The 21649-nt window shown below is 26.9% G+C and overlaps 1 protein-coding gene, 1 long non-coding RNA gene and 3 pseudogenes across 2 annotated transcripts in view; 4 read left to right on the plus strand and 1 right to left on the minus strand.

Moving 5' to 3' along the window:
- Window positions 1-21649, plus strand: part of kl-3 (dynein heavy chain 8, axonemal kl-3) — a 744292-nt gene that overhangs the window by 90691 nt on the left and 631952 nt on the right. The window lies entirely within an intron of this gene.
- Window positions 159-2752, minus strand: LOC142318528 (NADH-ubiquinone oxidoreductase chain 1-like; annotated as a pseudogene).
- Window positions 2781-19927, plus strand: LOC142330604 (uncharacterized). The gene is made up of 2 exons (XR_012757818.1): window positions 2781-2938; window positions 19829-19927. It is a non-coding gene; the product is annotated as an uncharacterized LOC142330604 (long non-coding RNA).
- On the plus strand, window positions 10795-11661 carry LOC142330598 (cytochrome c oxidase subunit 2-like; annotated as a pseudogene).
- On the plus strand, window positions 17809-18914 carry LOC142330583 (cytochrome b-like; annotated as a pseudogene).

A 21649-nucleotide genomic window follows, 5' to 3' on the forward strand; every position in this document is an offset into this window, starting at 1 on the left:
GTTCAGGCTGATATCCTCACCCAAAAATCAACAAAAATAAAGGAATCAATCTACACTCAAAGAAAAAATAAAAATAAAAAAAATCAATAACAATAAAATCCAAAAATAAAAAAAATAATAAAAAATGAAAACAAAAAATATAAATCTTAGACAACAAATCAAAATAATAAAGTAAATAAACAGATAACAAAACAACAATAAAAATTCAAACACTTAAACAACAAAAAATATATGAAACCCTATCAATTATAAAAAAATAAGAAATAGAAACAAAAAAATCAAACAAACCCACTAAATACACAAATCAATTATTTAAGACACAAAAAAGGATTAAAGAAAACCTAGATAGATTGACCTTATGTTAAAATTTATTTTTTTTCTATCTAAATAATCTCTTCTAGAATTACGAATTAAAAAAACCAATAAAGAAAGTCCTAAAACACCATATTAAAATAATAATCAAAATCAAAATAACCTATAAACCCAAAAATAAAAAAAAAGAATAAAGTAATAAATATTCAAGCCCCAAAAGACATAAAAGAAAATGCCTACGAACAAATAAAAAAATAATTAATCTAAAAAAATAACCAAAAAAATAATAATTATCATAAGTAAAGTTTAGGATAGTTTAAAAAAAACAATGATCTTGTAAATCATAATTTAAAAAAATTTATCTAAACAAAATCAGTAAAGAAAAAATCATCTTTAGTATCCAAAACTAATATTTTATATTAAAATACTTACTGAATTTTCACAAAATATTTAATTTTATCAAATATTATATCTCCAATACTTAAACACCCTATATCACTAGGATCAATAATAATTTTTCAAACAGCCCTAATGTGCAGAAATAATTCAATTATAATTAAATCATCATGATATCTTTACATTATATTCTTAACAACAGTGGGAGGACTAAAAATTATATTCATATATATATATCAAGAATTGCATCAAATGAAAAATTCAAACCAAGAACAAAAATTTTTTTAATCTGAATATTAGTTACATTAATTTCCATTATAGTAAGAAATTTTAGACCCAACAACAGAAATAATTACTAAACTTAATGAAATAAAGGAAATGACAACCGAATTAACTGAAGAAAAATCAACAAGAAAATTTTTTAGAATATATAAAATAAACATTACAATTACAATAATATTTATCTTAATTATTACAATAATTTCAGTAAACAACATCGTAAGAACATTTGAAGGACCTCTTAAAATAACTTATGTTTAAATCAATACGTAAATCAAGACCAATTAATTCATTCTTAATTGATTTACCAAGACCATCAAATATTTCATTATGATGAAACTTTGGATCACTTTTAGGAATATGCTTAATAATTCAAATTATTTCAGGATTATTCCTAGCAATACATTACTCACCAAGAATTGATAAAGTTTTAAAAGAATTGTACACATTACCAGAGAGGTAAATTACGGATGAATGATTCGAAATATTCACGCAAATGGTGCATCATTATTCTTCATTCTAATTTTTATACACACAGGACGAGGAATATATTATGGATCATTTAAATTAAAAAAACATGAATATCAGGATCATTAATTCTTTTTAACATTAATGGCAACCGCATTCATAGGATATGTACTACCATGAGGTCAAATATCCTTCTGAGGAGCAACAGTAATTACTAACTTAATTTCAGCAATTCCTTACATAGGAGAAATAGTAGTACAATGGGTATGAGGAGGCTTCGCTGTAGACAATCCTACACTTAATCGATTCTTCACATTCCACTTTATTTTACCATTCATCTTATCAATAACAGTAATGTGACACTTAATATTCTTACATGAATCCGGATGGATGATCCGGATTCCGGATGGAAATCCTAAAAAAAATAAAAACCAAAATATAATTTAAAGTAATAGGCAAATAGCTCTTTCAACATATAGATATTAATTTATCATAACGATAACGAGGAAAAGAATCACGAACCGATACAAAAAAATAAATAAGAAAAACAACCCTAATAAAAAAAAAAATTTATACAATCACCCCATAATAAAACTAAACAAGTAAAAATCTCATAAATATTATATTTCTATATTCAGATAAAAAAAAATAAAGAGAATCTAAATGATCTATATTCAACATTAAATCCAGAAACCAACTCTGACTCACCCTCAGAAAAATCAAATGGAGAACGATTAGTTTCAGCTAAAATACAAGAAAGAAAAATCATAAATAAAGGAAAAGAAAAAAAAATAAACCAAACATCCAACTGAAAATAACAAAAATAATTCAAATTAAAAGACTCACAATATAAAATAAAACAAAAAATAACTAAAAAAAAAACAACTTCATAAGAAATTCTTTGGGAAATTCTACGTATACAACCCAATAAAGAATAAACAGAATTAGATGACCAACCAACAATTATAATAAAATAAACCCCCAAACCAGAACAAAAAAAAAAAAAAAAAGACAACAAGAAAATCGAACAAAATTAAAACTAAAAGGAAATATTAACCAAAAAATTAAAGAAACAGAAAGACCCAGAATAGGTACAAAAAAATAAATCAAATAATTTCCAAAAACAAGAAAATAAAATTCCCTTCTAAATAACTTTAAAGCATCTCTAAAAGGCTGTAAAAAAACCAAATAAACCAACCCTATTAGGACCCTTACGGAATTGAATGTAACCCAAAATCCTACGTTCAAATAAAGTAAAAAAAGCAACACCCAAAAAAATAAAAAAAAGAACTAAGAATAAACATTTACTAACTGAAAAAATACATTATTAAATTCTAAATTTAAAGCACTTAAATCTGCCAAATTAGTAAATAAATTATTATATTACCAAAAATCCTTTCGTACCAATTAGAATAAATTTAAAGAAGATAAAAACCAACCTGGCTCACGCCGGCTTGAACTCAGATCATGTAAAATTTTAAAGGTCGAACAGACCCAAAACTGTAAAACCTACCCCACAGAAACTTTTAATCCAACATCTTTTAATCAAAATAAAGGATCAAATACACATAAAAAAATGTAAAAAAAAAAATAAAGATTAAAATTTTATTTGTCACCCCAACAAAATTTAATTAATAAAAATTAAAAAAATAAACTAAAAAAAAAAATTTTTAAATAAAATAAAGATCTTATAGGGTCTTATCGTCCCTCTCCTAAATTTAAGCTTTTTAACTTAAAAATAAAATTCAAATTAAATTTCAAAAATAAAGTATAATTTTCGTCAAACCATTCTTCCAGACCTCAATTAAAAGACTAGTTATTATGCTACCTTAGCACAGTTAAAATACTGCGGCTATTTAAATCATTGAGCAGGCCAAACCTTAAATAAATTGCAAAAGGACATGTTTTTGATAAACAGGCGAAATTATTTCTTGCCTAATTCATAAATAAAATTTTTAAACCTACTAATTTAATCATAATTAAAAATAAAAAAATTAATTAAAATCCAGTAAAAAAATAAATATAAAAAAAAACCTAATTTAATCTACAACGAACTTTAAATGATGAAAGATTCTAATCCAACAAGAAAAAGAAAAAAAAAATTATATATAAAAAAAGAGCTTATCCACCTTAATATAAAATTTCAAAATGAATAAAAAAATAAAATTAACAAAAAGAAATTCTCGATTAAATCAATCTACCAGATAACCAGATATAAAAAGAAATGAATTTCATATCGAAACAATCCCAAACTTATAAATAATTATTCCACAATAAAATACATATTAAGATAGATCTTCACTATTCGGGAAAAAAAAAATTAATTAAAAAAATTAATTAACCCTGATACAAAAGGTACTAAAAAAAATTATTATTCTAAAATAAAATTTATTTATCCAATACTGTACAATTAACTAAATTAAAGAAAATCAAATAAAAAAAAAGAAAGACACAAAAAAAAGACTCAACTGAATTGAACAGTAACAAATCTTATTGTAAATAAGAATAAACCGAAGTGCGATTCTAGATACACTTTCCAGTACATCTACTTTGTTACGACTTATCTCAATTTATGAGAGTGACGGGCGTTATGTACATAATTAAGAGCAAAATTCAAAAAAATTATTAAAAAAAATTACTATTAAATTCAAATTCAGATTTAATCAAATTAAAAAATCAAAAAACAAAAATTAATGTAACCCATAATAACCTTCTTATAACTGCATCTTGACCTAACATAAATCTTTAAAAAGAAAAAGAAAATAAATTTTCATTACACTCAACGACAGAGATATACAAGAAAAAAAAGGTACAAAAAAACGTGGAATATCATTTAAATTACAGGTTCCTCTAAAAAGATTTAAAAACCGCCAGATCTATTAAATTTCAATTATAAAAAATATACTACCTTAGAAAAAAATTACTAATTAAGAATAACAGGGTATCTAATCCTGGTTTAAATTCAAATTTACATAGAAAAAAAAAATTTATTGTATAAATTTCACCTAAATACAAAATATTAAAACCAAATAAGACTAAATTCTAAAAAAATAACTTGAACCTGAGGAATAACCGCAAATGCTGACACAACATTTTTTGGTTCTAAAAAATATAACTTAAATTAAAAAATTAAATTAAAAAATCTTAACACTGAAAATAAAAATTAACCATTAAGGATATTTAACCTAACAAAAATTTACATGCGTTATAAATTTAAAGCCAAATTTTAAAACAAAAATCAAATTTTTTTAAAACTATATTTAAAGGGGACCTTAACTACAAAATTCTAAACAACAAATTAAACAAATTACATTAAGAAAAGGATCTCCTCCCTTGTGCAAATACAACTTCAAGCTACCCCTAACTGAAGTTAAATAAATTATAGCTTAACCAGTCAATAAAATCAAAAGCTAATAATTTAAGAAAACGAAATATTAAATAAAGCTACCCCTAACATTATCTAATTTAAATAAAAAAACAGTAGTTAAAATAAATATAAGTAAACTTAAAAGTTGATATCTAAAAGCCACACAAATATAAGATAAAGCTACCCCTAACATTATCATAATTTTCTATAAAAAAAAAAACAATGGTTCAAAATATATAAAAGTAAACTTAAACAACAATAATCTTAACATCATAAATAACAATAGTATAATAATAAATTTGTTTTTAAAGAACCAAAATAAATACTTAAATAAAACATATGTAATTATTTTACCAAACTAAACCTTAAGATAAGAATTAAACCATGAGGTTTTTTTTTTTTTAATAATTATATATTTTTAAATACACTTATTATAATATAATTATATTCCTTAGGTTTTTTAAACTTTAAAATTTATTTAAATGAATAAAATTATTTTTAATAAAATCCTATTTAATTTAATTAAAAGTTGATTTTAATTAAATTCTTATAAAATAAGTATTTAATTAAAATTAAAAATGATTTTTATTAAATATCTTATTGATGCATTTAATTAAATAATTTATTTCAGATGATTATCTTTACAAAAACTATTTTACATTAAAATAAAAATCTATATTATATTAAAATCTTTATTTAAATATAAGAGGTTATCTATTATATAATAATTTTTTTAATTTATATAACACTTATGAATTAAGATATTATACTTAATAAGATTAAATAATAAAGGGAGAAATAGATATATTTAAATAAATATATTACTATATATAATATATATATATTGCCCTGAGGTAGATAATCCCCACGTCCGGAACACAACATCTATGTTCCACGTCCAGGGCGGCAACAGCTGTACCTTTGTACATCACATATAGCTGGCTAACGGGGTTCCGAGTAAATTCCTCGGTTATGCTCTGCTAAGTTTGACCTGGTTCCAACTTCAGGTCACTAAACGGACTGGATTTTTGGCTACCTGCAGGAAATGAAATAACAAACGATTTTGGAAATGGATTCATACCATTCTTAGAGCTGGCGATGTGGCGGCCAGGGTCAATGTTATTGCAGGTGTAACGGAGACCCTTCCGTTGTCCACATGCCCCCTGCGATGGCAAGCATGTAGCAATGGTGCCCATGTATGTCGGTGCATGGGAGCTCTGAAAGCTTCGGTGAGTAGGAGCCTGGAGTCAGTGCAGAGACTGCGCATCCGCTCTCTGCCAGGACATATGCCGGTTCCACCGGAGTACCGGATAGGACCTCCAAGGTTAGTAGCCCTGGAGTGGGGGTGTACCCCGGCGGCTAGCCTTGCTACAGAAGGGATCCACTGTTCATGAACATTGAACATTCAAACGTGGCAGAGGGTGCACGTAAACACCCTCGTTTAGAAACCGCCGATTCGCCACAAGCGAAGCGGAAAAAAAGTAAGGAGAGTGATAAGTTAAGAAAAGATGCTGATAAAATCAGTAAAGATTTAAGAAAAGCTTTGTTTGGAAATAATTTTCCCAAACCAAGATTTTTGGTCATTACAAAAGAGAATGGTAACTTCCAAAAGGTAAGTCCATTCTTAATTGCTAGAGAGATTACAAATTGTGCTGGTGGTCCTGTCAAGGAAATCCGTAAGACGTTTAACGGATTACATGTCGAAACTATAAACGACATGCAAAGCCAGAAAGTCCAGGCGTTGAAGAAGATCGGTGAATTTGCGGTTACTGTCCAACCGCATAGTACACTTAATTCATCTAGAGGAGTTGTTGTTTGCCGTGATCTTCTTAACTGTAAGTTAAGAAGATCACGGCAGAAGAAGAAATAGTGCAGGAAATGTCTAGTCAGGGAGTGACACATTGTCGCAGACTTTCTATGAGACGAAATGGTGAGATTCTTCCTTCGGCCTCTCATGTTTTGACATTCAATAGGCCAAGTCTTCCTGAAAAGGTACGAGCTGGCATCCATCGGCTTGATGTACGGGCATTTATTCCGCAGCCGATGAGATGTTTTAGATGTCAACGTTTCGGACACACTGCCGCTAGGTGTGAAGCGCAGGAAATTTGTATATGCGGAATGAAGATACATGAGGGTGATCCATGTAAAGACCCTCCAGTCTGCATTAATTGTAAAGGGCACCATAACTGTCGATCCAGGAACTGCCCAGTATACAAATCAGAAACAGCCATTCAGGAGGTTAAAACGCTTCAAAAAGTCAGTTACCCTGAAGCGAAGAAGATTGTAAACCTACGTACACCTAGACCATCGACTTCATACGCAGAAGCAGCTGCTGCTCCCCCCACACCTAAAATCAACGTGGAGCAGTTGCTTAATACGATGGCGCCAAGTCTCGCGACAATGATAGAAAGAATCATTGATTCCAAGATCGAGTCGACTCATCAGATACAACAAAGTAAACATGAGAAGGCTCAATCCCGGACTGACGTCGCCGACAGAAGACCCGTACCAGCGCAGTTTAAAAAACCGGCAAAATCCTCGATTATAACTCCAGCAATAGACGTAATGAAGAAAAATCTTGATTTATTCGACAAAGATCTAAAGATCACCCCGACGACGAGTCATATAGCTAAGGATACTGTGACAAGAGTACAGGAAAAATCTGCGTCAACCAAAATGGAGGTGCAAGTAACTATCGAAAAAGCACCAGACACAGACGATATTAAAACCGTACCTACAGAGGCCCCAAAAGCTCAGAGAACAACTGTGGCGAGAGCATCTGTATCAGCCGGCCCAAGCACAGCCTTAGACATTGAATCGAGTTCATCAGCCGCCGAAAGTGCATCGGTTGCAAGTTTAGACTCAATTGCAACGATGCTCACAGCACCATTGAAGCTTTCATCACCTGATGTAGGCCGGCGAACGTCATTGGCGTCAGAAAGAGAAGACGATGCCATGTCCGAAGCCTCAGACACTCTGTCGTCGGAAGTTGAGGCCGTTCGCAGAATGGAAAAGCGGTGTAAAAAAGGTTGGCCGAAAGGAAAGCCTAGAAAGTAGTATAATTGGATCAGAAATTATAAGGAAAAGCAAAATTTTGATCATTTTTTTTTTTGACACATGAAAATGTGAAAATTTGAACCTTTTTTTTATTTTTTTTTGAAGTGGGATGGGGCTAATGACCAAAGTAGTCGATGCCCCTAAAAACCTCAAAAAAAAAAACAAAAATATATATATATATATTATAATATAACTATCTTTTTTCTTTTTTGTAACATAATAATTAATCAATTGAATGATATAATATAAATATCTTATTATAACGAAAAAATTTTTGTTGAAAAATTAAACTCAAAAATTGCAAAAAAATTGCAAAAAAAAATAAAAAAAAACAAATAATGTACCGTATAAAAAAATGATATATAAAAAAAAAGGAAAAAAAACAATGGATTTTTATACTCAAGCAAGATGCCTGATTAAAGGATTACTTTGATGAAGTAAATTAAGTGAAACCTCACTCATGCTAAATTGTAAAATCCAGAATTAAACTGAAACTGAAGAAATCAAAATTCTTAATGCATCACACATCCTTTTACAATAAAAAAAGCTAAGTTAAGCTATGGGTTCATACCCCATCGATGAATAAATTCTCTTTTTAATTAAAATAAATTTATCAAAAACAATATTTATCACAACAATAACCGTAAGAATTATCATAACAATATCCTCCAACAGAATAATATTCTCATGAATATCTATAGAAATTAATTTAATTTCTTTTCTACCCCTTTTAAAAAAAATAAATAAAATAAATGAACAATCTATAAAATATTTAATTATTCAAAGAATATTCTGATCAATTATAATAACCTCAATAATTATTAATGCTATCATTAACTGCCCCATTAATGAAAGAATTTTAATAATAATGAGAATTTTAATAAAAATAGGTATAATCCCATTTCACCTATGAGTACCAAGAATTATGCAAATAATAAGATGAGAAATATGTATAATAATGATAACTATACAAAAAATCATTCCCACAATTATTGCAACCCAAATAACCAGAATTAAACTAATAATTATATCAATAATTATGGCACCAATCTCAGGAATAAAACAAACATCACTAAAAAAATTAATAGCATACTCATCAATCTCAAATTCACCAGTAATAATCTTTTCATTAATAATTTCAAAACAACAATTTATTCTTCTATTAATTATATACACCATAATCAACTTAACTATAATAAACACGTTAAAAAAAAATATCAATTTTTTAAACCAAATCAATACTCAAACAAATTTAACAAAAACATGTCCATCACCTAAATCAGCCATCCCATTCTTAATGAATAAATGAATATTTTCAACAAATCATAAAGATATCAGAACTCTTTATTTTATTTTTGGGCTCTGAGCTAGACTAGTTGGAACAATAAGAAGAATAATTATCCGATTAGAACTAATACAACCAGGATCAATAATTAAAAATGACTAAATCTATAATACCATCGTAACATCACATGCATTCATTATAATTTTCTTTATGGTTATACCAATTATAATTGGAGGATTTGGAAACTGACTAGTTCCTATAATAATGTGTGCACCAGACATGGCATTCCCACGAATAAATAACATAAGATTTTGATTACTACCACCATCAATCTCACTTTTAATTGCAAGATCAATTGTAGGGTCAGGATCAGGAACAGGATGAACTGTTTACCCTCCTCTCTCAGCCCAAATTGCACATTCAGGACCTTCAGTAGACCTAACTATTTTTTCTCTTCACATTGCAGGATTAAGATCAATCATAGGAGCAATTAATTTTATTTCAACAACAATAAATATACGACCAAAAGGAATAACTATAGAAAAAATACCCCTTTTCTGTTGATCAGTCCTAATTACAGCAGTTTTACTACTAGTATCATTACCAGTATTAGCTGGAGCAATCACAATACTATTAACAGATCGAAACTTTAATACTTCATTTTTTGACCCCACAGGAGGGGGAGACCCAATTTTGTATCAACACTTATTCTGATTCTTTGGACATCCAGAAGTATATATTTTAATTCTACCAGGATTCGCATTAATCTCCCATATTATTACAAACGAAAGAGGAAAAATAATAACATTTGGTCATCTAGGAATAATTTATGCAATATTAGCAATTGGTATTTTAGGATTTATTGTATGAGCACACCACATATTTACTGTAGGTATAGATATTGACACAAGAGCATACTTTACCTCTGCAACTATAATTATTGCAGTACCAACAGGAATTAAAATCTTTAGATGAATGGCCACTATACAAGGAATAACAAAAAAAAAATCACCCCAAATAATTTGATCTATAGGATTCGTATTCCTATTCACTATTGGAGGATTAACAGGAGTAATTCTAGCCAACTCTTCAATTGATGTAATTTTACACGATACATACTATGTTGTAGTCCATTTTCATTACGTATTATCAATAGGAGCAGTATTCGCCATTACAGCAAGAATCATTCACTGATTTCCACTAATAACAGGTAAAAGAATAAATAAAAAATGATTAAAAATTCAATTTTCAACCATATATTTAGGAGTAAACCTAACATTCTTCCCACAACACTTTTTAGGCCTAGCGGGAATACCACGACGATATTCAGATTACCCAGACAATTACATGACATGAAACACAATTTCATCAATGGGGGATCATTAATTTCAATAATCAGAATTATAATATTCATATTCATCATATGAGAAGCATTTAAACGAATTACAATCTTTAAAAACAATAAATCATCCTCAATTGAATGATTTTCAATTACACCACCCCCTGAACACTCTTTTAATGAACTACCACTAGTATCTAAGCCATTCTAAGAGTGGCAGAAAATTGCCATGAACTTAAAATTCATTAATAAATTAAAAAAATTTCCTTAGAAATATCATCATGAATAAAATTTAACATAATAAATAGAGCCAGACCAATTATAGAACAACTATTAAATTTCCATGATCACACTATAATAATTCTATTATCTATTACAGTAACAGTAACAATTATAATAGCAACAATAACAAAAAATAAATTATCAAATAATATATTAACAGAAAATCAAATAATAGAAACAATCTGAACAATACCAGCAATTATTTTAATTTTTATTGCTATTCCATCAATTAAAACCTTATACCTAATAGAAGAAGTAATTAAACCATCAATTACTATTAAAACAATTGGACATCAATGATACTGATCTTATGAATATTCAGACTCTAAAAAAATAGAATTTGAATCATATATAAAACCACAAAATGACTTATCATCATTTCGACTAATTGAAGTAGACAACCGAATAATTATCCCATTCTCAACACAAATTCGAATAATTGTATCATCATCTGACGTAATCCACTCTTGAACAATTCCATCAATAGGAGTAAAAATAGACGCAATCCCAGGACGACTTAACCAAATCAGCCTAATAACTAAAAACCCAGGAGTATTTTTTGGACAATGCTCAGAAATCTGTGGAATAAATCACAGATTTATACCAATCACTATAGAAAGAATTAATATAAAATCATTCATTAAATGAATAAAAACATAAAATTAATAAACATTAAGTGACTGAAAGAAAGTAATGGTCTCTTAAACCAAAATATAGTAAACATCGAATACTCTTAATGAAAGAAGCTAGTTTAAAAAAAACATTTAACTGTCAAATAAAAAATACATTTTATGTGCATCTTGATTCCACAAATATCTCCTATTATATGAAACATCATATTAATAATAACAACAGCCACAATCATAATAAACATAACAAAATTATTCTTTATAACTAACCTAAACACAAATAAAAAAAAATAAATAAAATTTAATATTAGCTGAAAATGATAACTAGACTATTCTCAACATTTGATCCAATAACTAAACTTTTACAAAGAAATTGAATAATTATAATAATAACAACAATAATTCTACCAAAATGATACTGAACCAAAAAATCTCGAATAAATATAATAATAAAAATAATTTAAAAAAAACTAATAAATGAATTTAAATTAATAACTCACCAAAAATAAATTTTAATCATAGTAATATCAATCTTTATATTTATCATAATCAGAAATATAGTAGGATTAATCCCTTATGTATTCACATCCACAAGTCATTTAGTAGTATCAATATCAATTGCATTACCAAGATGAATCATAATTACAACATACAGATGAAAAAACTTCACAAATGATATATTCAAGCACATACTACCAAAAGGAACACCCTCAGCCATTTCACCAATAATAATTCTAATCGAAACCACAGGAAATCTTATTCGACCAATCTCACTAGCAGTTCGACTAACGGCTAATATAATTGCAGGTCACCTACTAATAACCCTATTAGGAAACACATCATCCATTAAAATCTTAGTATTCATTATACCAATTCAAATAACCATAACAGCATTTGAAACAGCAATTTCAATAATTCAAGCATACGTATTTGCCACACTTGTAACTCTTTATTCTAGAGAAGTACCTTATGAAAAAAAATCATCCATTTCACATAGTAACAAAAAGACCGTGGCCAATTATGTTATCTATAAACGTAATAACAATATTAACAGGAACTGTAAAATGAACTCAAACAAAAGAATATAACTTAATAATATTAGGATTAATCTTATCAACAATGTCAATAATATTATGATGACGAGACATCACACGAGAAGCAACATTTCAAAAAAATCATACAAATAAAGTAAAATCACTAATAAAAATAGGAATAATTATATTCATTGTCTCAGAAATAATATTCTTTGCATCATTTTTCTGAATATTCTTTCACTCAAGACTAGCACCATCAATTGAAATCGGAATAAATCTAACACCAAAATCTATTAAACCATTTAACCCATTAGAAGTTCCCCTATTAAACACAATTATTTTAATCTCATCAGGAATTACAGTAACATGAGCACATCATAGAATCCTATTAAATAAACTATCAATATCAAACAAATCATTAATACTAACCATCATTTTAGGATAATACTTTACATTTCTACAAAAATGAGAATATCAACAATCCACCTTCACAATAGCAGACTCAATTTATGGATCATCATTCTTTCTAACTACAGGATTCCACGGTATTCATGTAATTGTGGGAACAACCTTCATTATAATCTCAATGGTACGATGCATAAAGATACATTTTTCAGCCAGACATCACCTAGGTTTAGAAGCAGCAATCTGATACTGACATTTTGTAGACGTAATTTGATTATTCCTATATCTTTCAATTTACTGATGAGGAAAATAATAATAATCTTTTTAGTACAAAAAGTATAATTAGCCTCCAACTAATAGATTAAATAAAATTAAAAAGATAATCAAAATTACAATAACAATAATTTCACTAAGATCAATCATTATTATAATAATAATATTCACAATATTAATCTCTAAAAAAAAAATAAATAAGACGAGAAAAAACTCACCATTCGAATGTGGATTTTCAAAAATATCATCAACACGAAAATCGTTTTCTACTCACTTCTTTCTAATTGCAACAATCTTCTTAATCTTCGACATTGAAATTTCAATAATCATACCAATATTCTCAACAAAAATAATAATTATAGAAGAATGACTAATTTCATCAACAGTTACAATCTTAATTCTAATTATAGGACTTATACATGAATGAAAAATAGGAATACTAGAATGAAGAAATTAAGGAGAATAGTTAAATATAACATTTACTTTGCAAATAAAAATTATTGAATAATCAATTTCTCTTAAATAGAGTAAAGAAGTAAAATTACAATTAATTTCGACTTAATTTTAAGGATAATCCTCATACTCAATTTAACTGAAGCTAAATAGAAGCTATTCACTGTTAATGAAAAAATTGATTATATCCAGTTAAAAGAATAAAAAGTAAAGGAGCCGCTAACTACCTTTCAAGTGAAATCACTTTATTCTTATTTATATAGTTTAAAAAAACAATACACTTTCAATGTATAAATAAATAAATTTTATAAATGTCCAGAGAAAAAATTCATAATAACAATTTCAATGTTAGGCTATTAATTAAGCTATCCGAACAAAAAAAAAAAATAAAAAATAAAAAATAAAACTTAAGAATATTTAAAGTAAAGCTATCAAAAAAAAAAACCTAACCATTGCAAAAATCCAACTAAACCACCCGAAACAAAATATTCTAATCAACCCGAATCAACTAATCTATAACTAAAATAACAAAAACTAAAAAACCGATTTAAAAAAACCCTGAAGAATAAAATCTTAAAAATCACATAGAACTGAAAAAATAAAAATAAATTAACCAAAATAAAAATATAAAAAACTCAAAACATCAAAAAACAAAAAAAAAACAAAAACAAAGGAATCAACTTAAAATCAAAAGACAAAACAAAAAAAATCATCCTCAAATAACCAAAACATAAAAGAGCCAACAAATAAACAAGAAAAATATAAAAAAAGAAGAGAAATATTTATAAAAAAACTGTAACAAAAATTAATATAAGGAAAAAAAAGAATTGGAAGAAAATAAATAATAAATTAAACGTAAACTGTAAATAAAAGTAACACCAACAAAAAAAAAAAAAAAAATTCTATAATCAAATAAAAAAAAAACTCTAAAATAAAATCCTTAGAGTAAAATCCAGAAAAAAAGGGAAACCCACATAAACAAATTAAAGAAACAAAAAATGCTGAACTCACATAGGGACATTGCTTTACCAACCCACCTATAAATCGAATATCTTGACTACCTAAAAAACAATGAATAAAAATTCCAGAACACAAAAAAAGTAACGACTTAAATAAGGCATGAATCAACAAATGAATAAAACAAAGAGTCAAAGAACCTAAAGAAAGAGTAAAAAATATAAATCCTAATTGTCTAAGAGTAGAAAAGGCAATAATCTTTTTTAAATCATTTTCTAAACAAGCAGCAAATCCAGATAAAACTATTGTAACCAAAGAAATAATTATTAAAAAATAAGTATCACAAAATAAAATAAAATAATTAAACCGAATAATTAAATAAACACCAGAAGTTACTAAAGTAGAAGAATGAACCAAAGAAGAGACAGGAGTAGGAGCTGCTATAGCTGAAGGCAACCAAACACAAAATGGAAACTGAGCACTTTTAGTAAAAGAAGCAAATAAAACTAAATAAACCAAAATAATAAAATCATTATTAAAAAAATTATTATAAAAAATATAATGAAAAGAACCAAAATTTATAAATAAACCCAAACACAAAATCAAAAATACATCTCCAATACGATTCATTAATAAAGTAATAAGACCAGAATACAAAGAAACTCTATTTTGATAATAAATAACTAAACAATAAGATACCAGCCCCAAACCATCTCAACCCAACAATAAACAAATAAAATCAGGTATTAAAATAAAAAAAACCATACTTAAAATAAATAAAAAAACCAAATAATAAAAACGAACTAAATTTAAATCACCCCTTATATAACCTAAACTATAAAATAAAACACAACCTCTAATTAAAAATACAAAAGACATAAAAAAACAAGAAATTCAATCAAAAAAAAATCAAACTTATAGAAAAAGAATTAAAAAAAAAATAATCACTCAAAAAAAAAAACAAGATCATACTCAAACAAATAAATACCCCCCCCCCCCAAAAAAAAAAGATTGTAGCAGAAAAACATAGCCTATCCTCAAAAAGATCTTTGACATCACAAATCAAAATTTTAAATTAAAATAAATAAGCAAAATAAAAAAAAAAATAAGTCAAACATTATATAAAAAATAGGAAAACAATGAAGAAGAAGAACATAAAATTCACGAACACAACAAGAATTAATTAAAATTAAATCACCAGAATATAAACCATGCTGAGTTAAAGAAAAAATTATCACTCTATAACAAGCAGAAAAAAAAAATAAACATCAAAAAAATAACTGAAAAAAATCTTCATCTTAAAATAGAAATAAACAAATTTCAGAAAATAAATTCAATCTGGGAGGACAAGATATATTTATAACACAAAACAAAAATCAAAAGAAACTAAGTGAAGGTAAATAGTTAAGTAACCCCCTAACAATAAAAAATCTTCGGCTTCCTAACCGATCACCAATTTAAATATTGGTTATTTAAATAATTTAATACCAATTAAAAAAAAAAAGACCAGATGAAACAAAGGCATGAGCAACTATAAAAGATAATGAACCAATAAATCCAAGACCGGATATAGTAAATAATCCACAAATAACCAAACTTATGTGACAAACAGAAGAATAGGCAACAAGCACCTTTAAATCTCTTTGAATTATACAAAATATTCTTACAAAAAAACAGCCAACTAAACAAATACTAACAAAAAAATAACCATAATTAAATAAAAAATAATAAATATAACCTAAACAACGAATAAATCCATAACCCCCCAACTTTAATATTACACCAGCTAAAATTATAAAACCTGAAGTAGGCGCCTCAACATGAGCCCTAGGCAACCATAAATGAAACCCAAATAAAGGAAACTTAATCAAAAAATAAAATAAAATAATAAACATCAAATAATTATTCAGTAAAAAATCAAAAAATAAATAATTAAAATAACCATAAAAACTATTTAAATAAAAAATTCTAAATAAAAAGGGGAAAGAACCAAAAAGAGTATAAAAAATTTAAAAAAATCCTGCGCTTAAACGTTCAGGCTGATATCCTCACCCAAAAATCAACAAAAATAAAGGAATCAGTCTACACTCAAAGAAAAAATAAAAATAAAAAAAATCAATAACAATAAAATCCAAAAATAAAAAAAATAATAAAAAATGAAAACAAAAAATATAAATCTTAGACAACAAATCAAAATAATAAAGTAAATAAACAGATAACAAAACAACAATAAAAATTCAAACACTTAAACAACAAAAAATATATGAAACCCTATCAATTATAAAAAAATAAGAAATAGAAACAAAAAAATCAAACAAACCCACTAAATACACAAATCAATTATTTAAGACACAAAAAAGGATTAAAGAAAACCTAGATAGATTGACCTTATGTTAAAATTTATTTTTTTTCTATCTAAATAATCTCTTCTAGAATTACGAATTAAAAAAACCAATAAAGAAAGTCCTAAAACACCATATTAAAATAATAATCAAAATCAAAATAACCTATAAACCCAAAAATAAAAAAAAAGAATAAAGTAATAAATATTCAAGCCCCAAAAGACATAAAAGAAAATGCCTACGAACAAATAAAAAAATAATTAATCTAAAAAAATAACCAAAAAAATAATAATTATCATAAGTAAAGTTTAGGATAGTTTAAAAAAAACAATGATCTTGTAAATCATAATTTAAAAAAATTTATCTAAACAAAATCAGTAAAGAAAAAATCATCTTTAGTATCCAAAACTAATATTTTATATTAAAATACTTACTGAATTTTCACAAAATATTTAATTTTATCAAATATTATATCTCCAATACTTAAACACCCTATATCACTAGGATCAATAATAATTTTTCAAACAGCCCTAATGTGCAGAAATAATTCAATTATAATTAAATCATCATGATATCTTTACATTATATTCTTAACAACAGTGGGAGGACTAAAAATTATATTCATATATATATATCAAGAATTGCATCAAATGAAAAATTCAAACCAAGAACAAAAATTTTTTTAATCTGAATATTAGTTACATTAATTTCCATTATAGTAAGAAATTTTAGACCCAACAACAGAAATAATTACTAAACTTAATGAAATAAAGGAAATGACAACCGAATTAACTGAAGAAAAATCAACAAGAAAATTTTTTAGAATATATAAAATAAACATTACAATTACAATAATATTTATCTTAATTATTACAATAATTTCAGTAAACAACATCGTAAGAACATTTGAAGGACCTCTTAAAATAACTTATGTTTAAATCAATACGTAAATCAAGACCAATTAATTCATTCTTAATTGATTTACCAAGACCATCAAATATTTCATTATGATGAAACTTTGGATCACTTTTAGGAATATGCTTAATAATTCAAATTATTTCAGGATTATTCCTAGCAATACATTACTCACCAAGAATTGATAAAGTTTTAAAAGAATTGTACACATTACCCGAGAGGTAAATTACGGATGAATGATTCGAAATATTCACGCAAATGGTGCATCATTATTCTTCATTCTAATTTTTATACACACAGGACGAGGAATATATTATGGATCATTTAAATTAAAAAAACATGAATATCAGGATCATTAATTCTTTTTAACATTAATGGCAACCGCATTCATAGGATATGTACTACCATGAGGTCAAATATCCTTCTGAGGAGCAACAGTAATTACTAACTTAATTTCAGCAATTCCTTACATAGGAGAAATAGTAGTACAATGGGTATGAGGAGGCTTCGCTGTAGACAATCCTACACTTAATCGATTCTTCACATTCCACTTTATTTTACCATTCATCTTATCAATAACAGTAATGTGACACTTAATATTCTTACATGAATCCGGATCATCCAACCCACTAGGTATAAAAAACAATATTGACAAAATTCCATTTCACCCATACTTTACAACAAAGGATATCTTAGGAATAGCAATAACAATAATAATTTTTACAATAATAATTAATTTAAATCCATTCCTAACAATAGATCCAGAAAATTTTACACCAGCAAACCCACTAAGAACACCTCCACACATTCAACCAGAATGATACTTTTTATTCGCATATGCAATTCTACGATCTATCCCTAGAAGATTAGGAGGAGTAGTAGCACTGATAATATCAATTATAATTATTATATCAATACCATTTTCAATAAAAATAAAATTCCAAACAAGATCATTCTACCCAATAAATAAAATAATATTTTGAACTATAGTAAATACATTTATTTTACTCACATGAATTGGAGCACGACCAGTAGAAGAACCATATATTATCACAGGACAAATCCTAACCACAATTTACTTTTCATTTTTTATCATCCATCCCATGTCTACAAAGATATGAGATAAGTTATAAGTTACAAGTTAATAAGCTCAAAGCAATATAACTTGAAATTATAGGAAAGTATAAAATACTATTAACTTTTTTTCACCTTAAAATAATGAAAAACAAAAAAATCCTAAAAAAAATAAAAACCAAAATATAATTTAAAGTAATAGGCAAATAGCTCTTTCAACATATATATATTAATTTATCATAACGATAACGAGGAAAAGAATCACGAACCGATACAAAAAAATAAATAAGAAAAACAACCCTAATAAAAAAAAAAATTTATACAATCACCCCATAATAAAACTAAACAAGTAAAAATCTCATAAATATTATATTTCTATATTCAGATAAAAAAAATAAAGAGAATCTAAATGATCTATATTCAACATTAAATCCAGAAACCAACTCTGACTCACCCTCAGAAAAATCAAATGGAGAACGATTAGTTTCAGCTAAAATACAAGAAAGAAAAATCATAAATAAAGGAAAAGAAAAAAAAATAAACCAAAGACAACAAGAAAATCGAACAAAATTAAAACTAAAAGGAAATATTAACCAAAAAATTAAAGAAACAGAAAGACCCAGAATAGGTACAAAAAAATAAATCAAATAATTTCCAAAAACAAGAAAATAAAATTCCCTTCTAAATAACTTTAAAGCATCTCTAAAAGGCTGTAAAAAAACCAAATAAACCAACCCTATTAGGACCCTTACGGAATTGAATGTAACCCAAAATCCTACGTTCAAATAAAGTAAAAAAAGCAACACCCAAAAAAATAAAAAAAAGAACTAAGAATAAACATTTACTAACTGAAAAAATACATTATTAAATTCTAAATTTAAAGCACTTAAATCTGCCAAATTAGTAAATAAATTATTATATTACCAAAAATCCTTTCGTACCAATTAGAATAAATTTAAAGAAGATAAAAACCAACCTGGCTCACGCCGGCTTGAACTCAGATCATGTAAAATTTTAAAGGTCGAACAGACCCAAAACTGTAAAACCTACCCCACAGAAACTTTTAATCCAACATCGAGGTCGCAAACAAATCTATCAATAAGAACTCTCCCGATTTATAACGCTGTTATCCCTAAGGTATCTTAATCTTTAAATCAAAATAAAGGATCAAATACACACAAAAAAAAGTAAAAAAAAAAATAAAGATTAAAATTTTATTTGTCACCCCAACAAAATTTAATTAATAAAAATTAAAAAAATAAACTAAAAAAAGTTTTGATTTAAATCAGTGCAAGACTCATTATAATCTACGATATGTTAATTTCAAAATGAAAATTCAGATCTACCCCTAATATGACGATAACAGTAGGTCACCTAAAGAGGCGTGGCCACCCCCACAACCTAACTTCACGATTCGAATCAAAAACTATACCTATATAGTATTCCACTATACCGGACGCTATACATATATATATATTCATACTGAGCGTATAACTATATAAAACAAGTGTTTTACCTAAACAGGACCGGGATAATTTTTTTCAGTAAGAAAGTTTTTAAGTTAAAAAAACTGCAACATATATATATAATTTATTGCCCAATTGCCAAGCGGCGATGGTGGAGTAGTGGTTAAATTACTACTTGCAAATTAATTTAAGCGAGTAACACCATCGGGAGCTCAAGTTCGCTTCCGGCCATAGCCGCGTATTTTTTTTTTTTTTTTTTTTTTTTGATTTTGCCAACGAGATTTTTTTTTTTTTTAACTTTAACCTAAAATGACAATTTTACTATGAGAAATAAAAATAATTATCTCCCAATTTAAAGAGAAAGCTATGTTTTGTGTCTAAAATAAAATTTTTAATCATTACTTCACTTTTCATACGTATTTATTTGGGACTTTACAATGTTTTGTTTTTTTCAACTACATTTCCTTTGAAATTAGATTATAAAAGCTTAAGTTACGCCATTTTTATGAAATGGCAGGAATTGTCCGTTATTCTTTTAATTCCAGATTCAGACGATGGTTTGATTAAGGGTAATGTTCATTGACACCACTGTCGGACGGAAAGTCACCCCCGCTGTGACTTTTCTGGCCAATTAGCCCAACCTCCATGTACCGTGCCTTGTGCGGCTTTTTCGCAGGATGTCTTCAGACCCCTTAAACGATTGATTACATTTCTAGTTTTAATTTAAATCATTGCACGACTCATACTAATCTACGATATGTTTAATTCAAAATGAAAATTCTGATCTACCCCTAATATGACGATAACAGTAGGTCACCTATAGAGGCGTGGCCACCCCCTCAACCTGACTTCACGATTCGAATCTAAAACTATACCAATATAGTATTTTATTATACCGCACCCTATACATATATATAAATATATATATATATATATATATATATATATATATATATATATATATATATTCATACTGAGCGTGTAACTATATAAAATAAGTGTTTTACCAAAACAGAACCGGGATAAATTTTTTCAATAAGCAAGTTTTAAAGTTAAAAAAACTGCAGCATATATATATAATTTATTGCGCAATTGCCAAGCGGCGATGGTGGAGTAGTGGTTAAATTACTACTTGCAAATTAATTAAAGCGAGTAACACAATCGGGAGCCCAAGTTCGCTTCCGGCCATAGCCGCGTATTTTTTTTTTTTTTTTTTTTTTTTTTTTGATTTTGCCAACGAGATGTTTTTTTTTTTTAACTTTATCCTAAAATGACAATTTCACTATGAGACATAAAATTAGTTATCTCCCAATTTA

Source organism: Lycorma delicatula, chromosome 1, assembly GCF_047948215.1.
Source record: "Lycorma delicatula isolate Av1 chromosome 1, ASM4794821v1, whole genome shotgun sequence".
NCBI classification, from domain to species: Eukaryota; Metazoa; Arthropoda; class Insecta; order Hemiptera; family Fulgoridae; genus Lycorma; species Lycorma delicatula.